Source organism: Molossus molossus, unplaced genomic scaffold (genome assembly GCF_014108415.1).
Source record: "Molossus molossus isolate mMolMol1 unplaced genomic scaffold, mMolMol1.p scaffold_m16_p_7, whole genome shotgun sequence".
Classification (NCBI taxonomy): domain Eukaryota; kingdom Metazoa; phylum Chordata; class Mammalia; order Chiroptera; family Molossidae; genus Molossus; species Molossus molossus.
In genome coordinates this window covers 94,261,169-94,282,788 of record NW_023425401.1, presented here as the reverse complement: position 1 = coordinate 94,282,788, position 21,620 = coordinate 94,261,169, and the positions used below count along the sequence as shown (strand labels likewise).

The window sequence follows — 21,620 nt, the reverse complement described above, 5'->3', positions numbered from 1 at the left end:
CCTTCAGGGTCATTCTTCCCTTGTCTGGAAGAATAGCTTTGCTTCCAACCAGGTCCTGTAAAATTCAAGAAGTCCCACAGTCTTGCTTCATTCTATCCCCTTCAGTTCAAACCTGGGAGCTCGTCCTGGGTTGGATGATTAGGTCTGTGGTTCACATCCACACTGATCTCCTTATCAAATGGTCAGTTAATCACACCCTGATGTTCTTTTCCAAACACTACTTTCTTATTTTTTAAATAATATGGACAAGCTGAGAAATTTCCATAGCTTTAAGTGCTTATTTCTTTTTCTTAACGGTTCCATCCTTAATTCATTTCCCTCTTTTTGCATTTTACTCTAAGCAATCAGGTAGAGCCAAGCCACTTCTTCAACACTTGGCTTAGAAATCACCTCAACTAGATGTCCAGTTTCATCCCTTGTAACTTCTACCTTCCACAAAACACTGGAACACAAACACAGTTAAGTTCTTTGCCACTGTATAACAAGGACCACTTTTCCTCCAGCTTTCAATACCATGTTCTTTGTCTCTGCATGAGAAAAGAATGGTCTTTACTGTCCATATTTCTTCCAACATCCTGTACATGATTATTTATGTATTCTCTAAGAGGATAGGCATTTTCTCTCCAGCTTCCCCAGAACGACCTTTAGGGGTTCCTTCACAGCAATATTGACTTTTTCTAGCATGCACGCAGTGTAAGGTCACTAATGCCATCATTAGGCTCCACCCTCAAGACCTCATCTAAAACTAATTACTTCCCAAAGGACCCATTTCCAAACAATGTCACATTGGGGATTAGGGCTTCACCGTATGAAATTTGAGGGAACGCAAACATTCAGTCCATACGCATCAATTTGTTATTGTATTTTTTAAAATAAAAGGAATGTGCTTAGGGATCATCTATAGATCAGAAGACTAAAAAGAATTAAAGGAGTCAGAACTGTCCGTCTATTTTATGGTCAGTAGATGAAGAACATCACCATGGGGATTAGAAGAGGGAACTTGCCCAAGTATAATTCCCATTGGACATTTCTTGCATGCGAGCAATTTGCACACATTATCTCAGCTAATCCTCACAACAGCCTTGCAAATGAACTCATATTCTTGGGGCTTCATCAAATTCTTATGTGATTATACAGTTCTCAAATGTATGCATTCCTAATATCACCCCATCATTCAGGATTCTGAAGGCCAAGCAAATTAATCTGTTGTATTCCTAAAGCTAACTGTTCTAACTCAATCTTCTGCTCTCTCATGGTCTCCATATTAACTCCTTTCAACTTTGTTATTGTGGTTTGAAATCATTTCTTTGAGCACAACACTGCCAAGAGGAGCAGATGAAAAGCAAATGCCAGTGTTGTGTTTGCTAAGTAAGGGGATGTCCCCTTTATTTTCTAGGATAAAGGAACTTCAGCCCGCTGGGGCCTTCGCCTTAGTCACAGGTGAATATTGAGACTGGCTTCTAGTGTGAAGCTTGGGTCTGTCTTCTCCCAGGAGGTGGCAGCAGCAGCAGCCTCAGCCTGCTGGAGAAATCAGCCAGAATTCTTCCTTTTGCCTATTGGCACCCAAACCCAAAAATTCCTGGTTCCAGCGACCGACCACGTTATCCCTCCTTTGGTTTTTGGAGGTTGGTTGGAGCCGGGGCAAAGGAACTGGCAGTGATTCCTCTTCTAAGTGCCTAGTTTTTATAAACACTTTGGTCTGGGCTGTGACCTTGAAGCAAGTGTGAAGGAGGACCAGGAAGTCTTTGGCCAAGGAAAAGAGCTTCAAAAGGAAATGGTAACTTGAACACTTCCATCCGCACAAGAATAAATCCAGAAGACTCCAGCTTACACTTTGGTGCCACACTAAGAATATAGATTCCAGACCCAGCCTCCCGGCTACCAGCCAGCTGACCTTGTCATTGAATCTGTCAGAGCTGCAATTTCTTCAGCCAATTAATGTGGACTAGGTGATCTTTAAGTGCCTGCTAATTCTTGAATTATGAGTTACTGCACTTTTATTTTCTCGATTAAGTAAGGCTGGGCCTTCACCCTTTCAGAATTTAAAAGAAATCCCAGACACAACAAAGCACTCCTGGTTCCAAGTTAATCCCAGGTGAGCACATATCCCGGTTTGCTGAGCACTGCCAGCGGCCTGGGAGGCGGGCAGGAGTCCCAGGAAATGCCTGAACACCACACAGCTATGGATGAACTGTCAACTGCTGGGAGTTGCTTTGCAAATTACCACATCTAAGCGAAGCTGACAAAATAATAGTCCAAAAAGCAATTAACACTGATTCCAAATGTATTTGAAACTAAAAGGTCTTTTGGGAAAAGTGAAATTGCTCAGAAAAAGTTATCCCAGCCCCCTGGGTAGAGACATGTTTGAGGTTAAGGGGATTCTTGAGTCAGGGTCTGTCAGTACTCTTGTCCTATCACCAGTCTTTCGTGAAGGAGGAGACAGAACTAGCTCCTCTCATCTCCCCACCCCCACTCTACCCCCCCCCCTTCATCTTGGTCGCTGTCACCTTCATGGGACTGCTTACACTTTTATCCATTCATTCAGTAATCACTTATTGGGCACCTACTATGTGCCAGGTGCTTGGAATACGCCTAGCTATAATGGGTTCACAATCAAGTAATCAGACATTAAATGAGCTAAAATAAATAATTCAGAAGAGATTAGCATATAAAATATTAAGAAATAATAGTGGTGGTAGCAGTAGCATTATCTTATAAAGAACACAGGCCAAATGTATTTCCTAATTAAAGCTATCCCTAGAACATAATAGATTAATGTAAAGTAATCTCATCGCCCTATAGGTATTGGCCCCTGTGGGTTTGTCAAGGCAACCTTCTCTTCCTACTTCACATGAAAGCCATCATGTTAGAATCCCATCCTGTGTCAGGAAGCTTTGGCCCCAGAAGGCCACTATAAATGGAAATATGAATCTGTCACCTGGTAGATACAGACTAGGGCTGAGTAAGGACAGCTTCCTCCTCTACCATTTCCTCCTGAGAATATCAGCACAGGTTACAGGCAGGTTAAACAGGTTTAAGTGTTACTGGAACAAAGGGGACTGGGAATGACAGAAATAGGAGAGATGGTAGCAAATTCTAGGTTGGCTCCACACTAGAAAAGAGAACCATGTCCATCTTGGAGAGCAGGTCCAAGAATAAGGGAACACGGGGTGTCCAGTGGGACAACAAACAAGCGGAAAAGAAGCAAACCGTTTCTCCCGGTTCCCGCACATCTCAGATGAGCCTGAGATGGTCACCTGAAGTTTCTCTTCGGAGAGGTACCAGATGCCCTCACAATGTTGGCATTGGGTCAGATTCTTCCTCAAATGCAAATGTTTATAGAAACCTTTCTTATCATATTGATAATATTTGTTTATTTCCCCCTGTATATTTCCAAATAAGCTCAAAATGATCTCCTCCCCCAACCTCTACAACCGATTTTCAGCCATGCCAGTTACTAAATATATAGCACAAGGGTTGAGAACCTCTGGCCTTTGGCTTAATTTTATCCAAGTTAATGTTCAGGCCACTGCTCTCAGAGCCCGAAAAACCAGCATTATAATGGAATTCTGGCGAGCACATTCAGAGAAACCGCTAAACACTGGCTCTCGCTCTTGGCTGCATGTTGGAAGCACATGGGAAACTTTTTAAAATCCCCATACCACATCCCAAACCAATTACATATTAGGTGTGGGACCTTGGCATTGATATATTAATCTTAAGTTCCTCAAAAGACTTCTATGCGCAGCCAAGGTTGACAATTTTTCCTGCTTATGTCTTAGGACAGTGGCAGGCAAGACGCCTGGTAACTGACACCTGAGCTCTCCTCCTGCCTTTGGAATTTCTCCTGAGAAGTCTGCATCAAGAAACCAGAGACTAGTGCTTACAGCTCTCTTTTAATTTGCCTAGTAGATCTTCCAGTTTTTACCAGAAGGCCCCCAAAAAAGAAACCAGATACCGCAGCAGCAGCTAGCTCGGACATCCACTTTGTAAGGTTTCCATTTCAACTTTACCACCTTATTCACTAAGTCTATGTTTAATATGATTCAAGTACTTAAAAGAGCTGTGAACAGTAGTTAACAGTATGTCCAAGAGAATTGGAAACAGATGATGGTGATACAAATGCCACGCTCTAGAAATCCCATGTTCATCTTTAAAACAAACAAATGTATCTTTTTTTAATCCCCACACAACTCAGTCTTTTCCCTCTCCTTCTTCTTTATGCATTTTTTTCTTCCTCTTCCTCTCTACCTGGCTCCTTCACTGCTCTCCCATTCTGTCACTGTCTGGTTCCTGTTACCCCTTGTTTATCTTTCATTACCGTCTGCATCACGCTGTACCTTCTGCACCTGAATCCATTTTTTCACTCTCTCTTCTCGTTCCTTACCCACAACATACACTGTCTCCTCTATTTCATCATCTTTCCCACTTACAGCTCCTTAACTGACTATGCTGTAGAACAAAACCATTGTCAGATATTTATCATATTAAATAAGATATTTTGTTAATTTTAAAAGCAGGTGAGTTCTGAAAGTGCTATATTTCTCTCTCCAAGCGGAAAAAAAAATCTTGTCATAGTTAGCACTCCTTAAATACTAATAATTATTTTTTATAACTTCCTGTATTGGTCCTAGATTACTTTTTTCATGTAGTTTAGTGACCCTCAATAGAAAAGTGTTTCTCTGTTCTTCAATAATCCCAACAAAAACAGCTGTTATCAGTGTAAAAAGAGAAACAAGCTAAAAACAGTTGTTGAGTGTATGTACCCTGATTTGCATATTCAGTTGCAAAATCATCATGATTATTATTGTAATTGCAGAGAGGAGGCATTTAAATAATTGTTCAAAGTGTCTTCTTGAGGAAATAACCAAATCAGGACCAGCTATCACAAACCAACCTACAATAATAATCTTGTATATGTCCCTTCAGTATTCATAGCAACTCTACAATAATAAATTTGTGCATTCATCTAATGTCCCTAAGCAACCTAAAAAATAACAAACAAACCTTGATCAGAGCCACTGTCTCACTTGGTAGTTGACCTGTGTATTCAAACAGTGTCCTGGCACAACCTTAGAATCAGAAACCACCAAACAAAAATTGCACCATCAATTCAAAGACAGACTGGGGTGGGCAACCCAGCATCCACCTGCTATGTTATGACAACAAATCTAGGTACAAGTAGAGTGGAAACCAGGTAGATAGGTCTGCACAAAACTAAAACATTTAGGAGATTACCCACAAAGATAGACAGGTTTTATTGACCTGAAATTTGTAAACAAACAGGAACTGTGCAAAAGAGGAAAGGCCTTTTTTTTTTTTTTTTTTTTTTTTTTTTTTAGTGAACTTGAGAAAGCCGAAAGCATTTGAGATTTTCTCTCCCCAAGATACAGCTGTGAAATGACTAATAGGAATTAAGTGAGCCTACACCAGGAACTGAATGTGCCACTTCACTGGGAACAGAAATTGTTCCCCTGATAGAAGCTGTCCTCTCAGATTAGTACCTTGGGTGTTTTAAAGAGGATCAGCCAGACACAAATATGGTGCATTTATAAAGAGCAAGAATCGTCCAACTCCTTTGCAAATTTTCTTTATATCTCAGTATTTCTGAATCATGTTTATACCTTAACTTCCATGATCCTGAAGAAACTCAGGAGAGAGGGAGAAAGAGAAAGAAAATGTCCTATAACATCAATTTTTCCTTGCCGGGCTTTCCAATAGGAGTCTTGCTGAAGGCTTGGCCTGAGCAATTTAAGAAGGGTGAATGACTCAAGACTGCTTTAAGAAAGTTGGGAACTGCTTTGATTCAGTCTTCCTAGGCTCTAAAAATCATACACCTGCCACATCGGCGTGGCTCAGTGGATTGAGCATCATCCCATGGACTGAGAGGTCTGGGTTCGATTCCCGGTCAGGGCACATGCCCGGGTTGCGGGCTTGATCCCCAGTGGGGACGTGCAGGAGGCAGCTGATCGACGTTTCTCTCTCACATTGATGTTTCTGTCTCTCTGTCCCTTCCTCTTTCTCTAAAAAATCAATAAAAACATATTTTTCAAAAAATCATACACCTCGTTGCAGTGGCTCAATATTATTTGTGTCTTTGCATCCCCAGCTAAAATCAGTTTGCCTACATACAGCCTTGTCCTGTTTCAGTAATTAAAATATTTTCCATAGAAGTATCAGAAGGGACACTGATTGACATTTTGAAAATTGTTTCAAGGCACAATCTATGTACAGCTGTTTGAATAATGCTGTTTTGTTCAAAGTTGTTTTTTTATAATATTGATGAGGACTTCCGGTCAGGATGGCAGGTAGGTAAATGCGGTACCACGTCCTCCCACAACCACATCAAAGATACAACTAAACTACAGAACAACCATCATTCAAAACCGCCTGAAATCAAGCTGAATGGAAGTCCTACAACTACGGAATTAAAGCAGCAGCCACATCCAGACTGGTAGGAGGGCGGAGGGGCTGGTCCCACACCCACGTGTGGCGGATAAAAATCAGGAGGCTCAAGCGGCTGGAAAGGTCCTTTCTGAGGACTGAGGGGTCCCCGTCCCACACCAGGCGCCCCGCTCAGGGTTCCAGTGCCAGGAAGAGAATCCCCATAACTTCTGGCTGGAAAACCAGCGGGAACTGAGGCTCAGGGAGGCTGAAGCGGCTGGAGCCCCAGGCAGCTCCTTAAAGGGCCCGCGCACAGACTTATCGGACTCTCTCCCTCTAAGCTTGGAGGGGAGGCAATTCGAGGGGCGCCAGAGACATACAGGGAAGAACTGAGCTGTTTGGCACTGGAGCGAGGGCTGGAAAGGGGGCTTTCTCGGGGACAAATGTGCTGTCAGAGGCCTTTGTTCCTTTGGTGAGCCCTTCCCTGGGGCGGCAGACAGTCGCCATATCTGGGCCTCCAGCAACCTGGCTCACACTGGTAGCCCCGCCCTGGTGGCTCCCTGAGGCCCCGCCCCACCCAACTTTCAAGCCCACCCAAGCTGTTGCCACTTGCTTAACCATAGGATTGGCCTGTCTTGGATCCTGCTTCAGGTTTTTCCTAAATTCTTTCAAACAAGCAGCATCTGGTCTCAGCAAGCCCCATACCTCTCATTAAGTAATACATAGAAACAAACACAGGGAGGCAGCCAAAATGAGGAGACAAAGAAACAGGTCCCAAATGAAAGAACAGAACAAAACCCCAATAAAAGAACTAAGCGAAATGGAGATAAGCAACCTAACAGATACTGAGTTCAAAATACTGCTTATAAGGATGCTCAATGAACTTAGTGAGAACCTCAGTGAACTTAGGGAGGGCCTCAAGAGCATAAAAAAGGACCAGTTAGAAATCATGGGTACACAGTTAGAATTGAAGGAGGCATTAACTGAAATAAAGAATAATTTACACAGCTTCAAAAATAGAGTATGTAAATCCAAGGAACAAACCATCGATTTGGAATATAAGGAAGCAAAAAATCCCCAATCAGAGCAGCAAAAAGAAAAAAGAATCCAAAAAAATGAGGATAGTGTAAGGAGCCTCTGGGACAACTTCAAGCGTGCCAACATTCGCATCTTGGGGGTGCCAGAAGGAAAAGAGCGAGAACAAGAAATCGAAAACCTGTTTGAAACAATAATGGCAGAAAACTTTCCTAACTTGGTGAAGGAAACAGACATACAAGTCCAGGGAGCACAGAGAGTCCCAAACAAGATGAACCCCAAGAGGCCCACACCAAGACACAACATCATCAAAATGCAAAAGGTTCAAGACAAAGAGAGAATCTTAAAAGCAGCAAGAGAAAGGCAGCTAGTTACCTACAAGGGAGTTCCCATAAGGCTGTCAGCTGATTTCTCAAAAGAAACTTTGCAGGCCAGAAGGAAGTGGCAAGAAATATTCAGAGTGATGAAAAGCAAGAACCTACAACCAAAATTACTCTATCCTGCAAAGCTGTCATTTAGAATCGATGGACATATAAAGACTTTCCCAGACAAGAAAAAGTTAAAGGAGTTCATCACTACCAAACCGTTATTATATGAAATGATGAAGGGTCTTTTTGAAGAAAAAGATAAAATGTATGAACAAAAAAAATGGCAATGAATACATATCTATCAACAATGGAATCTACAAACAAAATGAACAGATAGAACAGAAACATTCTCATAGATACAGAGAACATTTTGTTGGTTGCCAGTTGGGAGGGGGGTTGGGGGAATGGGTGAAAAAGGTGAAGGGATTAAGAAGCACAAATTCATTGCTAGACTGACAAACCTCAAAGGGAAAGGGGTTGGGGGGGTGGGAAGAAATAAACCAAAGAACTTATATGCATAACCAATGGACACAGACAATAGTGTGGGAAAAGGTGGGAGGGGGGCGGGAGTGGGGAGGAGGGGGTCAATGGGGGAAAAATGTGGAACATCTGTAATACATTTTACATCCAACAATAAAGATTTGGAAAAAAAAACAAAAACAAAAAAAAAACATTGATGAGATGCCTTAGGAACTTCACTTTCATTTATATCAATCAGCCCATGGTAAAATTGGTTTCATTACAAATCATTTTTTTGCTTAAAGTTGCAGATGCGATTAATGACATTAAGTGAGGACTTACTATATTTGTATTCATTGTGAAAGACACCAACATAAAAATAAATTTAAATGTCAAAAATGTTTAAAATGGAAAGAAAGCATTGTTAACTATTTCTTGTTAACATTGTTAACTGTTTCATTGTTAACGTATTCTTTCCATATAGCACATATAATATATACACTGATTTTACACAAAGCAGGTTATATCAAATACAGTGTCCTATTGTGAGATAATAGAAAGTACATATATTGGTCTCTGCCTCTAGTTGGCACAGAGGTAACACCCTGGTAAATTCCTAAGTGATAAGAGCACTAGGAGTCTTTTGTTATTCTAATATTTAGTCTCTGCTTCCTGACACAGAGTTCCTAAATCTAGGAACTACCTGGGTGATAGGAGTGTCTTTTGTTCTAGTGAGGTGGGCTCCTAAATGGCTCCTGGATGGGGGCTGGTCCCCAGAAAGACCAAGCTATGATTAGAAGCTTGGAATTTCCAGACCTACCCCCCATTCTCCAGAGAGAGGAGAAGGGCTAGAAATGGAGTTAAAAACTGATCACACCTATGTGATGAAGCCTCCATAAAAGTCTCAATAGTATGAGGTTCAGAGAATTTCCAGGTTGGTGAACACATCCACCGAACTGGAGGGTGATGCAGCCCAATTTCACAATGACAGAAGCTCCTGCATGAAGGTCCCTCCTAGTTCTCACCCAATGTATCTCTTCATCTGGCTGGCCATCTGTATCCTTTACATTATTGTTTATCATATAATAAACTGGTAAACATAACAAAGAGTTCCCTGAGGTCTGTGAGCTGTTCTAGCAAATAACTGAATCCAAGGGGGAGGAGGTCACACGAGCCTCCAGTTTGTAGCGGAGTCAGAAGTTGTGGGTAACCTGGGGACTTATTACTTGAGATTGGCACCTGAAGTGGGGGGGGAGGGGTCTCATGGGACTGAGCCCTTAATCTGTGGGATCTGACACTGTCTCCAGGTAGATTGTGTCAAAATTAAATTAAATTGTAGGACACCCAGACGGTGTCACAGAGAACTGCTTGGTGTGAGAAGTGTTGTAAGCGTGGTGGTAATGTGAGAGAGAAGGAGAGACACCCAGGAGGAAGAGTGAGTTTTCCTGAACACCTATACCGAGCTTTATTTCTTTAATAATATATCAGAAATATTTCCGTGTCAGACATACAGATCTTACGAGGTCTTTTAATCATTGAATGTGCCATAATTTATTTAACCGTTGCCCCACTGATGAACATTTCAATCATATTCATTTATTGTTATTATAAACAATGTTTCCATTAATATCCTTACACATATGTTATTGGGAACTTGAATGAGTCTATCTGTAGGATAAATTCCTTTAAATAAGTTGCTAGGTCAAAATATGCGTACATTTAAGATTTGGTTAGATATTCCCAAATTGTAACCCCTAAATGGTTCCAATCCACCTTTCCATCAACAGTGTAAGTTTATTTATGACTCTGCCAAAACTGAGTTTTATCAAACTTTCAACTTTTTGTCAATCTGATAGGTGAAAATGGTATCACATTATTGTGATTTGCACTTTTCTCACTAATGAAGTTAAGTGGTTTTCAAGTAGATTTTGCCATTCTTATTTTCTTTATAAAATATTTGTTCATATTCTTTCATTTTTATGTTCATTTTTCTTTATAAAACTATAAGATCTCTTTATATAATAAAGAAATATATACTTTTCCTCTGGGGTTACAAATATTTTTTCTTCTGTGCTATTTGCTCTATTTACTGTATTTTCTTTTTATTGCCATATTCAATTTTACCATATAAAGTTTTGTAATGTTTTACATGAAATTATTTATCAGCATTTTCCTATTTTGGCTTCTGAGTTTTGTCTATGTTTTAAATATTAACTCTCTTGCAAGAAGAGTCTCTTTAGAGTTGCCACTTGAATGCACCAGGGCTTGATTTGAATTCTGCTGCGTCATGGGATACAGGTTAAAAAATTAGGCTTTACTGTGGAAAGAGGAAACTTACAATGTCAAGGTCATTGGGAGAAGGGAGGGCACAGAGACCCCCATCCTCTTATTGTCCCTGGCTGACCTTCTGGCCTCGCGGAATGGTTTGTGTTCCAGGAAAGGGAACTTTGCCCCTCTTTTGGTCTCCTTGTATGGAACAACTATGAGAGGAGCCTTATCAGTGAATGGAAAAATCAGACTGTCTTGGCACCAGGCAGCCTGGATTTTGGTGCCAGCTGTTTACCAGAGTTGTCTGGGAAACACACACAAGCTGCCCAGCACCTAGACTTTTGGTCCTGTGGGATGTTACACAAGAGAAGGGAAGCCAGTGGTCCCATGGGAAGCTGAGCTTGTATACAGTTCCTCAGGCTGGGAGCAGCCCTTTTCCTCAGCACCAGCATCCCATACCTGGTCTGAGCTAGCTCATCGTCCAGGCAACACAGATGGAGCACCCAGACTCATTTAGAACAAGCCTGTTCTTTGCATTACATTAAATCAGTAAGGTGTCAGGTACTGGAGATGAGATGAACTCATTTTAAAGTTATCCCCAACTTTTTATTTTGAAAAATTTCAAACCCATAAAGTTGAAAGAATGATATAATGAATACTCTTCACCTAGATTCACCAGTTGTTAACATTTTGTCACCTTTGCTTTATCTCTTTCTATAAATATACATTTTTATCCATTGAAGCATTTGGAAGCATTTATAACAGTTCATTCAAAATAATTCAGCACACATCTCCTAAGAATAAAGGCCATTTACCTACATAACAGCAATACAATTTTTCAGACCTAGGAAAATTAGCACTTCAATATATTTAATTCCACATTCAAATTTCTCTAATTGTTCCAAGTGTCTTTCATAACCATCTTTTTTTTTTTCCTTTATTAATTTTTTTTTAGAGAGAAAGCAAGTGAGAGGGAGAGAGAGATAAACATCGATGAGACAGAACATCGTTTGGCCGCCTCCTGCATGCCCCCCACTGGTAATCAGGCCCACAACCTGGGCATGTGCCCTGACCGGGAATCAAACCAGCAACATCTTGGTGCATAGGTTGACACTCAACCACTGAGCCACACCGGCCGGACTATAACCATCTTTTTATGTTTGACTCAATATCTTAACAAAATCCATACATTATATTTGATTCTATCTCTCTAGTCCAATGCCCCAAGATGGACATTTAGCAACGCCTGGAGATACTTTTTTTTCATTGTTTTCTTTTCTTTTTTTTTTTTAGAGAAAGAGGAAGGGAAAGAGAGAGAAACATGAATGTGAGCAGAACATCTATCAGCTGTCTCCTGCATGCCCCTCACCGGGGATCGAGCCTGAAACCTAGGCATGTGCTCTGACCAGGAATCAAACCGGGGCCCTCAGTCCATAGGACAATGCTCAATCCACTGAGCCACACTGGCTGGGCTGGAGATGTTTTTGATTGTCACAACTGGGGGTGCTAATAGCACCTAGAGTATAGAAATCAAGGATAGGTGTCTGCTAAATATCCTACAATATACAGGACAACCCCAACAAAGAATTACCTGGTTCAAAATGTGAATTATTGCTGAGACTGAAAAACCTTGTCTATCTGAAATAGTCTCCTTATGTTTTTGCTGTTTTGTTTTCTTTTTTCTCATGACAATGACTTTTGGTGTCCAGGCCAATTGTAAGGTAGAATATCCCACATTCTAAGTTTTTCTGATGTTTTCCTCTTGATTAGTTTCCATTTAAACATATTTGGCAAGAATATTATATAGGTCATGTAACAGCTATTACTATGTAATGACTCACCCCAAAACTCAGTGGCTTAATATATATATATATTTTTTAATCTTCACCCAAGGATATTTTTCTATTTATCTTCAGATAGAATGGGAGGAAGGGAGAAAGAGAGAAACATCGATGTGAGAAAAACACATCGACTGGTTGCTTCCTGCACAACCCCAACCAGGGCCAGGGACGAACCGCAACTGAGGTACATGCCCTTGACCAGAATCGAACCCGCAACTCTTTGGTCCACAGGCCAGTGCTCTAGCCACTGAGCAAACCAGCCAGGGCTCAGTGCCTCACTATTTAAAGCCATTGGCTAAGTCATTCTGTTGATCCAGGATGGGTTCAGCTGATTTAGGCTAGACTCATTCATGGATCTGCAGTCATTTGGCAGATTGACTAGAGGCTGGCTGGTCTAGGATGACCTCAGCTGGGATGACTTGGCTCAGCTCCATTCACCTATCATACTTAGTAGGCTAGCCCTGGCCTGTCCTTATGGACGAGACAGGGGTCCAAAAGAGAGTGGAAGCACGCCAGATCTTTTGAAGCCTAGGCTTAGAATTGGCACTCTGTCACGTCCACTGCATTATGTTGGCCAAAGAAGGTAACAAAGCCAGTCTAGATTCAAATGGTAGAGAAATAAACTGTACCTCTTGATGGGAGTTGCTGTAAAGGCATTGCAAGGGGTGTGAATGAGGGAGGGAAAGAATCCAGGCCTTTTGCGATCAGGTTATCAAAGTGATATTGTATATCTCTTATTGCATCAGATCAGAGGTACAGGATGTCAGATTGCCCCACTATTAGTGATGTTCAGTTCGATTCTTGATTAAATGGTAACTGACAAAGCTCTGGCTTTCCTATCTGTAAGCTGATATTTTGAAACGAGGTGTCTATCTTCACAGCTGTGTTACTTTCCTGCTATAACAAAGTACCCACAAATTGCTGGCTTAAATCAACAGAACTTTATTGTCTCACAGTTCTGGAGTAGCACTATGTAAACAATGTGTCTGCGGGACTCCTGAAACCTTAGGGGAGAATCCTTCCTTGCCTCTTCCATCTTCTGGTAGCCCCAGATATTCCTTGGCTTGCCGCAGCAGCACTTCAGTTCAGCCTCCATCTTCATGTGACAGTCTCCCTGTGTCTCCGTCTTCACGTGACCATTTTCTTAGAAAAACATCAGTCATATTGGATTAGGATCCCACCCTACTGGAATATGACCTTATCTTAACTCATTATATCTGCTACGACCCTATTTCCAAATAAGATCACATTCTGGGGTCCTGGGGTTTAGCATTTCAACTTACCTTTTTATGGGAAACATAATTTAACCCATAACCCCCATCAACTCTTCGCCCAAAGGTTTTGTCATCCATTGATAGTCCTTGATTGACTCAGTTATTACATTGGGGATTGCACAACAGTGTTTTTTTTTTTTTAGGCCTCATCATTTCTTCAACATTTATTAGCTGGCATTCTTCTTTTAAAAGGGTTTATTTTCGGTCCGGCTGGTGTGGCTTAGTGGTTGAGCGCCAACCCATGCACCAAGAGGTCGCTGGTTTGATTCCCAGTCAGGACACATGCCCAGGTTGTGGGCCAAATCCCCACTGGGGGGCATGCAGGAGGCAGCCAATCCATGTTCTCTCTCATCAATGTTTCTCTCCCTCTCTCCCTCTCTCTCTCTAAAATCAATAAAGGAAAAAAAAATTTTTTTTAATAAATAAATAAATAAGGTTTGTTTTCCTATTTCTTCCCCATCTCTTCCCTCCCTGCAGTTTTTAAATCACTTTGAATGTTTGGCTTTTTCTTGTTATCACTTTTATATAACCATCGCATGATGTTTTATCCAATATCATTTAAACCACCATTGTTGTACAACCATACAGACAAAATTTGGGTGATCAAATTGTCTCAAATTTGGCTAGTAAGAGCTCATGAAGTCAACTCTTAATGAAAAAAAGTACAATAAGTATTTAAACTTTTATTAAATTTAAAATTCTTCTTTTAAAAATGTGACCACTGTTAATCTATTCCATAGGACTTACTTCTGCTGTCCAGATAAGTAAGAGCTCATAATTTTCTCCCTGAGGAAGCTATGTGATTTCTCCCCATGAGGGAAAACAAAAAACAAAAACCTCATTGTCATTCCTAAAGCATGGCCATAAAAAAAAAAAAAAAGTTTTCATTTATTGAGTATTCTCTGCTTTACATGTTATTTTAATTGTCATAATAACTGCCTAAGTCATGTTACTACATATTACATATAAGAAATCTGAGGCTTAAAGTGAGATACTGGAGAGAACATGGATTTTGAAAACGGATGGTTTGAATCCTGGCTATATCGCCTCTTAGGTATGTAATTTGGGCCTTGGTTTGTTTATCTCCACTATGGTGACGATGATATTTGCCTCTCAGGTTTGAGCCCAGCAGCTTACCTAACCTAGAGTAGGTGTTTATTAGTTCTGTTCCTTCCATTGCCTGATGACAGGCCATGACTTCTAGGTCATGTTGGATAAATGACAGTGCCACAGGGTGTATGAGCAATTAGTCAGGAGTTGATCAATCTCATTAATTCAGAATATGCTCATTAGGAATTAAAGATAGCTTGACCTGCCCTGGCCTGTTTGGCTCAGCAGTTAGAGCATCGGCCTGCGGACCAAAGAATCCCGGGTTCAGTTCCCGCAAAGGGCACATAACTCAGTTGCAGTTTGTCCCTGTCCCCTGGTTGGGGTCGTGTGGGTGGCAACCACTCGATATGTCTCTCTCATGTTGATGTTTCTCTCTCTCTCCCCTCCCCATCACCCTCCAGCTCTATATGAAGATAAATGCAAAAGAAAAAAAAAAAAGGTAGCTTGACCTAAGTCTCAGCTAAAATTTATCTTTAAATATCTTTGAAAAAAAAACAAACACCAATTTGATAATCAGTTTCTTAAAATAAATAGTGTTGTGGGAAGGAGATCATATCTATTTAACCTAAAAGAACAACTTTTGGGGAGATCTTCTGCACTTTACATGCACACTAGGAAGTTTATTTACAAATCAGTCTTCAAAATAGGCTCAGCTTTGTTGAAAACAGTGAATTCATTCTTTCCACAAACACTATTGAGTACCTACTGTGTCCCATGCAATGTTCTAGGCACTTGGGATACATCAGAGAATAAAACAAATATTCTTGCCCTTGTTACCTTCTAGTTGGGAAAGAAAGGTGAAAGACAAATACATTTGCAAATCATATAGAGTATTAGAAGTAGGTAAGTACCAATGGAAAAAAATAAAGCAGGGCTATAGAGGAGGGGATTCAATTTTAAATAGGGTTGTCATCATTTAAAAAGTGACATTTGAGCAGAGACGTGAAGGTGAGGAAATTGGTCATGTGGCCATCTGGGAGAACCGCAAACACAAAGCCCTTGGGCAGGAGTGTGCTTGGCCTGCTGGAGGCACAGCAAGGAGGCTACTGTGGCTGGAGTGCAGTGAATGAGGGGAAGTGTTTTATTTATCTAACAAACACTTAAACAGCCCTCACTGGTAGACACACAGAGTCTCTCTCTCTCTCTCTCTCTCTCTCTCTCTCTTAGCAACCCCCACCTTTCCCCATCTTAATCCTTTAAGGCATGTACCTTTACTTTCTCTCTCTCTCTCTCAAGCTCCAAAGGCCCTTTGTAACTTATTTCCTGAGGCCACTCAGCCTTCCTGGCTCCCTTTTTCTACCTCTGTGACTATCTAAATAAACTTTCACTTATATCTGGGGGAGAGGGGGAAGCCCTTATTAGGAGTACTATCCTAAGCATTTGAAAATGTTAGCTCATCCTCCCAATTACTATGTAAAGTGGATGCTGTTTTTCTCTTTTCTAGATGAGGAAACTGAGGCCCAGGAAGGTTAAATAACTTCCCCCAAATCATGTAACTATCAAATAACAGAGCTGGGACTGGAGCTTACATAGTCTGTCTCTAAGAGACTTTTGGAGCTTTTAAGCACCAAAGTTGTTGTACTGCCTTGTAGTAGTAAGAGATGAGGTCTGATAACTGAGGGCTAGATCCCATAGGTCATTAAAGGCCATTGGTAAGGATCTGAGTGATATGGGTTTTAAACAGAAGAGTGATATGTGTTTGTTTTTGTTGTTCCAGAAATTTCCAAAGCATTTAGGTACTTTAGGTATGTATTACTCTTGGCATTTAATATACTGGTATAAATCCAAAAGGGTATCAATTTATGGGAACAAAGAAAATATGATATATATAATTTAGAGATGACGTCCCATCAAATACTATTTGTATAAGGGTAATCTCTTCTGTTTTTAAAGTCTTACAAGAACTTCTTTATTGTGGATCTAGAAATACTTATGTACTTGGTATGCATGTGTGGGGGGGGGGGGGCACCAAGGCAAAGTTTTGACCAAAAAAAATTTTCCCGCTTTGAAGGGGGAAAAATAGATAGGAGCAAATGAACTATTTAAGATATAGCCTAGCTACATACCAAGGGTGATGGGTTAGTGGTGCTGCCCTCTAGGGGGTTAATGTGTCAGCACCTGATAGTGGGTCACCCACCTTCACTGGGGCTCCATGACCTCAAGTGCAGAGTGATTCAGGGCCAACTGCCTTTGAGAGTATCTAGCGGACTCTGGCTCAAGCTATCCGCCTGCTCAAGGAGCATTTAGGAGCGGTACAGGCAGAGCCAGCCTGGAGAAGAGAAAGCATTGAGAAGATCACGGTTATCCAAGAATGACAGTGATCATAATACTTGCCAAAATTTATTTAGCATTTACTGTATGCCCAGCATCATGCCAAATGCTTTATAAGCACGAGCTATGTAGCCAACGAACGCTTGAAGAGATTAAGTAAATTGTCCAAGATTATAGGCAGCTGTGATTTAAGCACAGCTCTACCTGCCTCCAAAGCCCAGTCCCTACACATTTATTCTGTACTGTCTAGGAATATAATTCTCTATGCTTATCCCTTCTGTAACCTTCAAAACGCTGACTTTCTGGAGGCGGTTCCCGTTCTGAGTTTCTAGCTGCCTGTTGGACTTAAGTGCAAGCTTTAGCCTTAACCTTTTGTTGTACTGTTCAGTTTATCAGACACATCTTATGTGCCTCATCAGATTTCGGTTCCTTGTTCTGTCTCAGCCACCACGGCAGCTGACTTGCTTTGTGTGGGCCCACAAAGTCTTGCTACTTTATCTGCCACTTTCCCAGCCTGCCCCCACCCTTGACTGCCGCTGGACAACCAGGCTCACCAGTTACATGCCATGAATTCTCTCTCTACCATATCATAGAGCATTGGCTGTGACTTGCTGAGAGACTAACAACGGGAAAATATGACGTAGCATAGAAGTATGAGGAAAGTAACTCCTGGTGTGGTATATTTTGATCAGTGGGAAATAGGAGATGGGAGGGAACCACAAAGGTAGATTTTTTTTTCTTTTCTCCCTCCTAAGAACTTACCTGGGCATGTTTTCACCATATAGCATGTCTGGAGATAGTCTGCATGGACATGCAGGCATACCTACTGTCTCTGCAGATTGTCCAAGCATCATCTTGCATTACTTCTCATCTTTCTCTGTCTCTCTTCCCTTTTTGTCTCACTCTTACTGCCCTGGGATTGTATCTCCTAAATGAAACATTAGCATTAATTCTTGGTTGGAGTTCTGTTTTTCTAGAAAACATAGGCTAAGATATCCAGACTCGATTTCTTTCTATGGTACCACCGTGGCCTAAATTCTCTTGGCTCAAAGCCAAGCTTCCAAGAGCTAGTAATAGCTAGTACTATTGTCATTTTTGTCAGTATACTTGATAGAATTCATGTTTTCTCCAAAAAGGTGCAGTTTATTTTTAAAAAAATAAAAATAATTGAAAGGACCCTTGGTGGTAAAAAGATTCTGAACCAGTAGCTCAAAACTAGCATTAATCCTAAATCCACTCATGCCCTGAGGATCTCACAACTTGCTTTTCCTTGCCCTGGTTTGGGTCCCCAGTATTTTTACTTGGACTGGACTACTGAACACCTTCCTAATTAGTCTCTGTTCCCACTTCTGATCTACTTCTGAATATCATTGCCATCAGAAGTATATTCTCCCACTTCTGATCTAATCTGAATATCATTGCCATCAGATAAACAGTCCTAAAAGGTGACTTTATCTTGCTCCCCTATGTTCAAAAACTTTCAATAAGTTCTCACTTCCCATAAAATAATGTCTGAAGTTCCTTCCAAAACTAATCCTCACTCAAGTCCCTTACAAACCATGTGACTTACATTTCCGCTTTACTGCCAACTATAGTCTTTCTCTATGTGAATCACACCACCAGCTATTCAGGCCTGCTTGCTCTTTCCAAACATGTTGCACTGTTCTAAGACTACCATGCTTCTGCTGTTGCACTGGACAACAAAATTACTTGTGGGTTTTGGAACTACCACCCCCAGGGAGGTATCAGAATGCCTCCCACATCCATAACCACCTCCTAGGGATTTTTAATAAGATACCAAATTATGTATCAATTTATTCTACCATTCCAAATAAAACCATTTAGTCCAGGAGCTGGCTCCTAACCTAGGCCAGTAAACCTATCTCTGCAGCTGAGCTTATCAAAGAAGCTCCACCTAACAGCCTGTACTCGATGGTGAGCAGCCAACTAGTCGGGTCCTCTGGGGGAGTTAATATGAAGTAGAGAGAGGAAGTCATCAGTTAGCAGCAGGAGAAGCTAAAGGATACACCGTGGGAAGAAACAGTGTGGTCCTGTGGAGTAGAAACCATGAAGCAATAGAAGCTGTGAGCTAGACAAAGGACTAGAAAGTACTTAATAGCAAGGGCAGCAGAAGCAGAGTCACAACAATAGCAGGTAGAGTACAAAGCAACAGATATTTACTGCTGAAGAACCCACAAGATAACCCAGCTGCTATGGCTGTATTGTGTGCTGAATCACCTTCCAGTTCCCACTGGTCATTACTTAGACCTAGACTGAGGCAACCTGAGTCTCTCTCTGTTTTGGAAATGAAATGTTGTCTCCGGTATCTGTATCAGTCAAGATCATAGCAGGAAACGAAAGGCAACTCAGTCGGGGTTTTGAAAATAATTGAAGACACTGTTGACAAGGATGTAGGCAGGGTTGCAGAAAGGTAGGAGGAATATTGGGGCACCCGAGGACTAGCAAGAGTGGAAGCCCAGGGCTGAAGAGAGAAGGGAAGGAGCTAGTGTGGTGGGAATCTAGAAAGAGCTAGAGCCATGAAGGGACATAGCTGCCACCAGAATCATGGTGCTAAAGCTGGAGGAAAGAAGTATATCACTCTCTTTTTCCTCGTACCCTCTGATGCTTGCTAATGCCTCCCACTGGCCAAACCCTGCAGTAAGACAGAAGGCAGCAGAGCTCAGGTGATGCCGTTTGCAGGTAACAACCTCATGAGACACAGAGCAGGGCAGAGAGGGATAGGTGGGCTGTCATAGCTGACTAATGACCTCTCCAAAAAAAATATGTCCATGTCCTAACATCTGGAACCGCAGAATATTACCGTATATAGCAAAAGATGTGCTTAAGTTTAGGCTCCTAGGTAGAGGAACTTATCCTAGTTTATTTTGGTGGGCCCTAAATGCAATTGTATGTATCCTAATAAAAGAGAAGTAGGAGGAGTTCTGGAAACAAAAAGGAAGGAAGCAATGTGACCTCAGAAGCAGAAATTGGAGTGACGTGGCCACAAGCCAAGGAAAGCCTGGAGCCATCGGAAGCTGCAGGAGGTGCGGAACAGACTCACGGCCTTCGAGGGGAGCTGCTAAAACCTTGATTTCAGACTTCTGGCCTCCAGGACCGTGAAAAAATAAAATTCTGGGGCGTTTCTTTTTTTGGTATGTTTGTCTGTTGGTTTTTGTCTTAAACAACAGAAATTTATTTCTCACAGTTCTGGAGGCTAGAAGTCTGAGATTAAGATGTCGGCAGGGTTGGTTTTTTCTGAGGCCTCCCTAAAATTCTGTTGTTTTAAACCACCCAGTTTGTGGTAATTCGTTACAGCAGTCACAGGAAATAAATACAGGGACCAGCCAAATGGAGAATTACCAGCATAAAATCTATTCAGCTCGAATGCCATATTGACCACAATAATGTCCCTGATCACCTTGACTGGAAATTCTTTCGCCTACCTTCTTTATTCCCCTTGGTACTTCTTTTTGGACAACTCATGATCCAAGTTAAATGCTCCCAAATTATAGTTACTTCTGCATACAAATATCTGCTCATCCTAATCAGATTATAGCATTCTCCTTGAGAACAAAAACCTTGTCTTGTACATCTTTGTAGCCCATGAAAATCCTAGCACAGTGCTTTGAACAGAGTGGATATTCTGTAATTGGTAAATGAGAAAGAAAAGCTTCCATTTGTCCATCTGTAAATGGAAAATAACAATTTCCACTGACTTGCCTTTCAGAGATAATAATGGCAGTGTTTCCCGGAAACAATTTCTGTACCTGTAACGAAATGATATATCTGAAACACCCACTCCTGCTGCAGCAGTCCCTCAGAAAAAATTACATTTAGTTGTAGCATGTCCTCCATTTCACGGGGGGCTGAGTCTCCCTGCCGTCACCCAAGGAAGAGGCAGGAGATCATTAAGAAAATGTAAGTGCTGAATATTGATGTTCTCTCAGGAACTCTGATTTATCCAATAAATATTTATCAAAGGACTATTATGCTAAAGTACAATCCATAAGTGCTGGAAACACACACACACACAGAGAATAAGGCACGGTCCCAAGTAATTGTCACACAGTATGTTAAATGCTTTTTATAAGAACAAAATACTATGGGGCCAGAAAGAAGAGAATGATTAACTCTATGGATGAGAGTTTCACACACACACACAAAGTCACATTCAAGCTGGTTTTTTAGGACTTCATCAGGCACAGGCAAAGTCAAGAGCACTGGGAACCAAGAGAAATAACTTTGCTGGAGCCGTTGCCAAGCAAACCACACCCTCAGCTCAGCCCTATTGTATCCAGCCTTATTTTTATTCATTATCCTCATAGTTAGAGGATGGTGAGAAAGGAAGGGAATGCTGACTGCTTCCCTACTTTGCATCTAGATTTGCATCAAAGAGAGGAGATTATCAGGAGGAAAAGTCCAAATAGCCATGCAATAATGAGTTAACAAACACTCTTATCTTTCCTGAGCGTCGACCTCAGTTCTGAAAACGAAGGTGGGTAGCCTGTGAGGGTGTGGTAGCAGGGCACGAATAGCTCAGAGGAGAGTGGGCGAGGAATGAGAGCACCCCTTGGTCTCATTACCCCGGACGGTGGGCATGTCTTTGTGGC

At 41.4% G+C, this 21,620-nt stretch overlaps 1 protein-coding gene and 1 non-coding gene across 2 annotated transcripts in view; one reads left to right on the top strand and one right to left on the bottom strand.

Annotated features, from left to right (window-relative positions):
- Positions 1-21,620, bottom strand: part of MKLN1 (muskelin 1) — a 208,495-nt gene that overhangs the window by 168,402 nt on the left and 18,473 nt on the right. The window lies entirely within an intron of this gene.
- LOC118620576 lies at positions 3,878-3,940 on the top strand. Its single transcript, XR_004957480.1, has one exon. It is a non-coding gene; the product is annotated as a U7 small nuclear RNA (small nuclear RNA).